This window comes from Ursus americanus, chromosome 26 (genome assembly GCF_024610735.1).
Source record: "Ursus americanus isolate L20-20 chromosome 26, mUrsAme1.1.p, whole genome shotgun sequence".
Lineage (NCBI taxonomy): Eukaryota > Metazoa > Chordata > Mammalia > Carnivora > Ursidae > Ursus > Ursus americanus.
In genome coordinates, this window is record NC_142152.1 from 6340356 (window position 1) to 6349752 (window position 9397).

The 9397-nt window shown below is 45.5% G+C and overlaps 1 protein-coding gene across 5 annotated transcripts in view; it reads right to left on the reverse strand.

The window, feature by feature from the left end:
- Positions 1-1295, reverse strand: part of FRMD6 (FERM domain containing 6) — a 78356-nt gene extending 77061 nt beyond the window's left edge. For 2 of the 5 annotated variants that reach the window (XM_045810384.2, XM_045810381.2), the window contains exon 1: positions 1181-1295. The gene's annotated coding sequence lies outside the window, so the exon portion shown is untranslated. The other 3 variants (XM_087855974.1, XM_045810382.2, XM_045810383.2) reach the window with 2 other exon arrangements.
- Positions 1296-9397: the final 8102 nt, after the last annotated feature.

A 9397-nucleotide genomic window follows, 5' to 3' on the forward strand; every position in this document is an offset into this window, starting at 1 on the left:
GACAGAATCAGATACTTTTTCTGCACACTCAAAAAAAGCTGGAGAGCACAGACTTAAAGTCAAAAGCAACCTGAGAACGCTTGCTGAAGTTTTCCTTCCCCGCTGTGGGCAATGCAAAGCTCCTGAGGGAAATTCTGGCAACACAGATTTTGCCAAAAAATAAAAACGAAAAGGGTGTAAAGGAGCTAATATTTCTTTGGACACTAACTACACAACTGCACGGCCTGAAAATCTGCCAGCTTTCATTTCAACTTTAAAATATGCTTGTTTTGACAGCTTTCCATTTATTCGTGCCCTTAAAGAATACGCCCTCCCCATTAGGTTATGCTGTCCCAGGACTCGAGGTGCTGTTAGAAGCCCTGTGGATCTCACACGGGTGGCCCCAGCGGTCCATACCTGACAGTTCCTGGCCCTCCTCGAGGACAGGCTGGTGGTCTCCTCTGCCCGGGGCCGGGCCTGCACGCCGCAAGCACCTCCAGGAACCCAAATTCTGCAGGCCGCGCCCCCAACTCGCATCCCACCGAGGCCCCCTTCTGGCGCCGCCGAGCCCCAGCTCAATCTCCGGCTCCCGGACCAGACACTTCAGGGACCGTGGGGCAGACGCCGCGCTCGGGTTCCTTCCCGCAGCCTGGCTGCCCGGCCCCGGCGCGCGCACAACAAGCGGCACGGCACCCAGGAATGTAGGGCTCAGGGGCTGGCCCCGGCGCCCCGTCAAAGGCGCGACCGATGGGGCGCAACCGACAGGCGCCCCCAGAACAGGGCGCCGGGGACCACCGGGGAGCCGAGCGCGGCACCGTGAGCCCGGGGCGCAGCCCCGCAGCCCCGGTCGGCCTCCCGCCCTCGCCGCACAGGCGGCCACGGAGCTCCGCGCCTCCCCCGCTGCCAGGCTCGGCTGCCCCGGGGCCCTGTCCTCCCGCCCCGGTGTGGGCGAGCTCTGCGGGCGGAGAGGCGACCTTCCAGCCCGACGCCCAGAGCCGAGGAAGCAAGAAGAAGGCGAAGAAAGACGCAGAGAAGGGGACGCTGGTTTGGCTGGGGCTCTCGACTCCCAGAAACCCTCCCAAAGTCCCGTCCAGCCGCCGCCGCCGCCCGGCCGGCAGGGGGCACAGTGGGCAGTAGGGGCGCGGAGGCCGGGCTAGGGGGCCGACTGGGAGGCCCCCAGGGGCCGAGTTCCCGCTCGTACCTCGCAGAAAGCCCGGAGCACCAGGCGTCGGACTCTCGTCAGCTCCCCGTCCCTTCCTGCTCGCACCGCGCCAGCCCGGCTCCTCTCAGCCCCTCTGCCCGGGCGGCTTGACGAGCGCTCCGCGTCCGCCCCGCCCCCCGCCCACGCCTCCCGCCCCGCCCCCAGAGGCTCCGCCCACACGCCCGCCCCGAGGTGGCGGGGGTGGCCGCCGAGCCGCGGGAGTCGAGAGCCTAGCTTGCGGCCGCACGTGGAGCGCCTGCCGGCCCCGCCCCGGACCCAACCAAGCGTCCCACGGAGGGGTGCCGCCACGGAGGGGTGGGAGAAAGGGGAGGGCGCCACACCTCCCGGGTCCTGAGGAAGGAGGAGAGCGGCGGAAGGGCGCCGTGTGGGGACCCCTGCGATCTAGGCTTTTCCCCACACGACGGAGCCTGGAGGAGACGCTGTCAGCTTCCCCCTTCTGGCCGAATGGCCCTCTCCGACGCTCGGCCCCCGCTCTCCTGGCATGCTCCCTCCCGAAGCCCGGGCGGGCGGGGCGGGGGTGGCTGTTTGGCCTGAGCCTCGTTTTACTAATTCGGAACGACTGAGTGGAGGCCACTCAAAGAGGAGGCGATCCCAGCGGAGGAGGCTTCGTGACTCCTAGCTTCTCTCCCGTCCTCCTGTCCCGCACCCACCGGCCCACCCACCACTCGGGACGCCGCGCCCTCGTGGGTTTTATGCTGGATGGGGGGGCGCCGCCACGAAGCCAAGCCTTCCCCGCTAAGTCTTGTTTCTGCAATTGTAAAGAGACACAGCCTTTCTTCGCTGTGGTTTTAGAGTATGTGACCCCTCAGAAATTCTATTTGCCCGCTCCCGAAGGTGGCTGGAGGGCTTGGCGGGTGATGCAAAGGGCCGTTGGAAGTTGTTTTTATGGCACTAAGAATCGAATCAGGAGATGGAGGTTTTTTTGCCTCCTTTAGTTGCTGGGTCTGGGAAAGAGCTACGCCTCTTCGGTCAGCCTGTGCCCACAGGGACCTGCTGCTGGGAACTGGAGACAAGGGAGAGACCCAGCCTCCAGCCGGTCCCCAGGCCCTGGACGCACGGTGCTCCCACCTGCTGGGCTTCTGCCCTCTGAGGTCTTAGCTGACTGCTGACCAAGTGACCCCCAGCCAGGGATGGCAGTAACGCCCCAAAGGGCCCCTCACTAAAGGAGGAATAGGGTGTATGTTTCCGGGTATGACAAACGGGTAAGGAGACAGAAGAGGACCTGAGAAAGGACATTACCCAAAATCAGATTTATGCTTCCAGAAGCCAACTTCGTTGCTCTGCTCTTTTAATCCAAACATCAGTATGTAAAGCTGGCTGTGACTGGTTGAAGTTGTGCCTGTTTGTGTGCCTCCTTTGCTTGGCAAAAAAACCTGTTTTGTGTTCATTAGGGCTGAAGCTAACTTGGAATAGTTGCCTCATTCACAGCTTTTACAATTTGGGAACCATGACACTGGAACTGAATATTAGAAGCTGTGATCTTTTTTCACAATTGGTAATACATTCAGAGTTTATTTCTGATAAAGCAGCAGTGTCTAAGGATATTGCACTTACGGTTTAAAGTCATGACTTCATTATGGAAAAGAGAACAAGAGCTATGTTTCAGTGACTGCCTTCTAAATTAGTTGTATTTAATGAGTAGACTAAAATTAAAAATTGGTTTACAGTAGTTGATGACAATGTAGGCATTTAAAAGTGGAGGATTGCACTTTTCTCTCATTTTTATCTTTTACATGCATTCAGAAGGAGTGCATAGTGAACACGAGTTGGTAAGGTCTTAATATGATGTCTAATGAGATAGTCCAGCATTTCATATGTAAAGATAAATGAGTACTACTTTACTGTCTTAGAAAACAGTTCCTAAATCTGATTTCTTTTCAGGCTTTCTCTAGCAGATGAAGAACAACATATTGTTAGACTGTGAAACATTGCTGGAATATAAAATGATTAGGTAACCCAAGGAGCAAAATATTTTAAACAGCTTTTTTAAGAAACATATGTTTAAGATTGGGTTTATGGTCTAGAATTAGATTGTAGCAAAATTTACTATGTGAATATTTTTTGAATCATAATGCTCATATTAACAGTGAATACCACAAAAAACATGGACTCTTACATAATACATTTTGTAAACTAAGAACTTTAAAACTCTTAAAAACCATTTTATAGCTCCCTGAAACATCATAAAATTCTGAAAAGATTGCTTTGGAAAACAACACATAATCCACTCAAGATGGAAGTGGAACTGAGAGAGGATGGGTTGTTTTAGATATTTCTTATCACAGGAAATGTTTTCCTGTACTTTTTGCAGTAAAGAATACAAATTCATAGGTAAAGTTGTATTTTACGATTCTTTTTGATGTTGAGATACAGTTTTATTTGCATTGGTATGAGATATTTTCCTAAATATAAGACATTGCCCATCGGTGAAACATCACCTTAAGCACATCTTAAATTACTACTTTTTCCATAGCATGTAAATATTAACATAATTACATTTTTGCTTTTTTTTTTTCTTTAGGAAGAAGTTATTCATTCCATGAATTTATTGAGTACTTCCAAATGCCAGGTACAGAATTAGACTCTGGGATTTGAAGGTAAAAATATTCCTGAATTATACAGTAGTTTGAGGAAGCAGGCATGTGAGTAAACAGTTACAATACACTTTAATGCTTGCCAGCATACGGCGATGCAGGAGGAAGAGGGGGAAGGCCTAGGACCTGCAGGGAGGGCATCGGACATCCTGTCTGGATGAGAAGGATAAATGGAGATGGGAAGGATGAACAGAGTTTGCCTAGGAACAAGTTGGTTGAGGTGGTGGTTCTCAAACTTGGCGGCACATTGGAATCATGTGGGGACTTTCAAAAACTATGTCCCAGGCATGTGATTTAATTGGTCTGGGATGTGGCCTGGGGTTGGGAATGTTTTTAAATCCCCAGATTTATTCTAAGTGGAGACACATGTGGGAACCATGAGTTGTGGGACTCTTGGGTCATGGTATCCCAGGTAGAGGGCACAGAGTGAGCACGTGCACTGGGGTGTGTGTTTAAAGCATGATGGCCAGAGCCTCATTTTGTAATTGAAGAGGCTTAAGCTTTGATGGCCCATATTTACACGTTTTTGGCATGAAGAGCACAATTATAGAAAGCAAAGAGATGTGAACTGCTATAATTTACATTCCCTTACAAATATTTTCCAAACATTGAAATAGTATTATGAGCATTAAGATCAGCTCAGTTTTTTAAAAGAAAAAAATTTACTTCATCTTCCATATATAATTCAGGGTTATTTGAGACTCAGAGTATGTTTCAATGCTGAAATAGAAGTTCTAGACAGAGAAAGAAGTCGGTAATTTGACATATTGGTTTTTAAAAAAGACCTTCCCAAAACAAAATACTGTTCTTCATTCTGGCTGAAGGGCATAATAAAAAAATTAGGTTCATTTTTCTTTTTGGTAATTACTGAAATTCCATTTAAAAAGCAAAACAAAATACATTTGAAAGCAATCAAAATTCATTTAAATAAGTCCTACTCTAAGGTCTTAAATGTCCATTTAGCTAATGTATATTACTTTGAAAGACAAACTAATCAGATGTGGAAACTTAATAGTGCAGTGATGTAGTCCTGATTCTTAGTGCCTAACATTTAAAGTGCTCTTACTATTATTCTCAGTGGTGCATCACTGTGTTCTCTTAAAAACACCATAAGAGATTCTAATACTCAAGTCAGGAAAATAAATTATCAAATAATGTCTCATTATTATGCACTAGGAGCCCCTAACCAGGGCAAGTAATTATTCGGCAAAACAGCACAGGGATTAATATATTATGGAGCAATCTAACACAGAAAGATTTACCTTTACCCAATTTAGAGCCACAAAGTTGAAAAAATTAAATTAACTGAATTCTGCCCTTTTGGCCATCAAATTTTGAGAAAATATTAAAAAAATAAGATAATTTGATTATGCTGGGACAAACTTTGGTTTTAGGCAACGTGTAAAATTTTACAGGAGACCTATTCGAAGAGCAACCTTTCTTTCCGTTGTATTATGTTAGTTTCACCAACACAGCACATTACTGTTCCTTGAGGGCTTAAATACTTGAATACTCTATAGACAAAAAGTTTGATAAGACTGGGAGGGCCAGGTCAGGCCCTTCACTCCTGAGGAGAGGCGGTTTTAAATGGGGCAGTGAAGGTGTTAGCTGCAAAAGGTAGGATAACTCAGCCCTGAGGTCTTGGAAGTGACAGGCAGAGTGGCAGAAAGGCCATGCTTGTTTGAGGGATACTGCTGTTAACTAAAATACAGTGAGGAATTGAGCGTGCAAATAGCATGTCTGCGTTATGCATGGGGCTTCACATTCTAGAGAAGGTTGAGGACAGGTACAGAAAAATGTCTAATGTAAGGGACAAGACAAGGGGTAGGCTCCCTATAGGATAGAGCTTCAGGACGTATACCGTTTGAGTTTATACAATGGGCCTTAAACGTCCCAGAGCAGTGCTTCAGCTCTCATTCCTTGATTACTCTCTGAAAAGCTGAAAGAAAACATTCCCACCCCCAGAGATGGGTGGCAACTCCCTCCCTCCGCATTGTGGCAGACAGATGAGCAATGAAAGGAAGTAGGAATCTGGTGACAGACTGGTTACTCCAAAGTATGCCCCAGGCACACTCTGATTATCTTCCTCTGAGATAGTATTCCTGGAGGAATCAGAAAACACAAATGATAACATTCCAGATGTCATTGAAATTCTCTTCGGTATTTTATGACATCTTACCAATTTGTGCCTGAGACATACTGAACTCGAACAGGAGGAGATGTGAACATCCCTCTTCCAGAACACAGGCTTATAGCCTGGCCAGTACTGGCTTTCTTGTGAATACTAACAGACGTTTCATTTATGAAGAGGGTTTATGAAATCTATCCATTCAGTTTTAACTTGGCCACCTTGTGTAGTATTTAAGCATAACAAACGTGCCTTTTAGCTTCTTTTTGCTGCTTGGAAAAGAACGATGAATGAAAGTACAGGTAAGATGTGCTAGCTCTGGAATTTCTCAGGAAGTTCACCGAAACTAAAGGTCTCTGTTGGTGGGACCCCCAAGGAACACCCTGTCCATCAGTGGTGCTTGGGGTTTGGGTTATAACACAAGGTCCTCATGTGCTGGTTATATTACCCAGCTGTATCCAAGGGAAAAAACATGTATGAACACCCACATTGGATCCCTGTTTTCTTCTCCCCTGATCCTAGGTTAAAGAAACAAAATTTACACTCACTCTTGTTTGGCATGGCTATGAAACCAAATGCTGAAAAAATCTTAAGGAATTCTTCATAGGCAGGGCACTGGTTTTATTTTTCTTTTTCCAGGGTAGCCTAATATATTATTCTATTAGCCTAAACAGAATTCTTATGCTATAGTTCTTTGAAGAGAGAACACTGGTAATTCCACATGGAGCTTGAAATAGAAACCAGGGATTGTGAACTTGTTCTCAAATGGCCTCAAATCCAGATATTTAGTTTTGACAGGCCTGGAGAAGAAAATGCTGGGTGATAGCACTCTTAACTAGATCTGGCTGTGAAGGTAAGACTGTTGGGGTGGAGAGGTAGGGGTAAGCCTTCTTAAACATGCTCTCCTTTAAAAACTTTATTATGTATTTACGATTCACATATGATTAAACATTTTATGTGATTTCTTGGGCAGGAAAATAGAATCAGCAAATCAGTGATTTTCTCTTCTGCCCATCGTTCTATATTGGATAATAATTTTTGTTCTTTACAACCCAATTTCTTAAGAGATAATGGGGTACATACCTAACATACAACTTTATATATATACATATAGACTTCATATAATATACAAATCAATATAATATATTTGATCACATCACTTTTTTCATAGCACTTTTCTCCTTAGCTGAAATTACTTATGAATATGTTCACTTGTTTGTCACTGTCTCTCCCTTTAGAATTTAAGCCTCATAGGAACACAGACCTAATCTCACCAACTGCTGTGGTTCCAGCATCTAGAACAGTGTCTGATATGTATTTGTTGAATGAATGAATCCCATAAATTATGTGTAGGGAAGGTTGTGCGTGTGTACAGGCATGCATGTTGAGGGTGGGTGGAAAAAAGAGAGAAGTCACTGAGATGAGAATGGGAAAAGTTTAACATTTTTGAGATGCTTCTTGGACAGATATCCCAGGTAATGTGAGAAAGGATCTATCCCTTAAAAAGACTTTTGGTTGATTAGAATGGGATACCATATATCAGCCCGTTCCTATAAAGTTTATATTTACAGTATGAATATATAATCATCAGTATTCTATATCTATTGATATTCCTTAATGTATATTTTGTTTCTATTTGCAGCTTTCCCTCTACCTTTACTCACCCTACAGACTTCTGAAATATTAAGAAGAATGTTGGGGGGATTTTACTAGAGCAGTTAATCAATTATTGAATTCCTTCCCAACAAAACATTTTGATGAGATGCCTTTGGGAACAGAGTGGTTTGAGTTGAGCAAGGGAAACATCAGTGGCCTTGCTTCCATTTGCTCAATGCCCCCACGTCCATGTCAAGTTTTCCTTGTGTCATCTGGAGCTGCTCCATCTCTGAACACCGGAATCCTGTCTGTCCACCATGTCCTGCCCTGCTACCTCTCCCACCAGAGCTGCTGTCTCACTTTCAGTCACCAAAATCCTCCTGGTTCTTCCAGTTTATTGGCCATTTTTGGCTTCACTTCTTTCCTTTTGAATTAAATGCCTCTACTCACACATTTTGAATTTATTCTCCCCTGTAGTCTATGCTCCATATCTCCTTGACCTTCTCATACAGCTTTCCTAACAACCTAATAATCAGGTGAACTCAGTCATCCATTTCTTGCATTTTGCTTTGAAGTCACCAAGGAAGATCAAAGAAAATCTAATGAATGTGTTGATTAGTCATGTCACCAAGACAACATTGGAGCAGTGGAGCACTTACAGATGCTTGGTCAACTTTTTATTCGTTCCTGGTTGGCTCCCTTTCCCTTTCACCACAGTGTTCAGGGTTTGTTTTTTTTTTAAGGATTTATTTATTTATTTGAGAGACGGGGGTAGAGGGAGAGAGTCTTAAGCAGACTCCATGCTGAGCACAGAGCCTGATACGGGGCTCCATCTGATGACTGTGAGATCACGACCTGAGCCGAAACCAAGAGTCAGACACAACCAGCTGTGCCAGCCAGGTGCCCCACAATGTTCAGATTTTTATGGTTCTCTTCAAGTCCGTCATTCCAGTCTAAAACCCTGCCACTCTCAAGGCTCATCCTAGCCCATCTCTGCTGGCCACTGGTCTGAAAGGTTTATAAGTATTACCTCGTTGAATCCTCACAACAGCCCTTTGAGGGAGGTACTATCATTATCATTTACAGATGCCTAAAATCTTAAAGAAAGTAAGTGTTGGATCTGGACTCAGGAAATCTCTCTCTAAGCTCACACACGCTCTCCCTAACCTGCCTTGCTTCTGCTGTAGAGCTGACTCCAGGCATCTCACTAGGGCTTTAGGTCCGTCCACCTCCAAAGTTTTGTTGTCTTCCTCTGATGCCATTCTCTCCTGACCCCTCTCAGTCTCCTACCAAAGCTCCATATCCCAAGCCCTCTTAGCTGTTCAGGGGCCTTCTCCATCATTTGTTTATTCATTTAGCAAATAAATATTAAGTACCTGTGTGTACCAGGTGTTGGGGAGAGAGGCAAACAAGGCCTAATCTTCCAACCTGGGAGATTACCTAATTATCCACTCTCCCTCTTAAGTATTCAGTGCCTGGCCAGCTCCTAGACCATTCTTTGCATTGACAGAGAGTTGAAATCACTGGACATTTCACACTACATCTGGCACTGACCCTGACAGGTGCATGCCTGACAGATGGATGAATGATTCCAGGTAAAGTAATTACAGTTTGGAAGTCTGTCAGTCCTCTTTCTGAAAAGTAGCCCACTTCATGGGGGCCTCTAGCTCATACCTTTTTGTCAGTGGATCTGGGAAGGTTTGGAAAACTAACCTTTGCCATTACTGACTGACTAGTTGCACTTCAGCTGAAATGTATTGCCACCAAAGTACCTCCAACTGGTACCTGTGGCTTAAGCCTTGTAATCTATGATTGTGAAAAAAAAAGATACAATCTTATTAAAGGAATTTCAGCATTTGTAAGGGGGGAGATATTTGT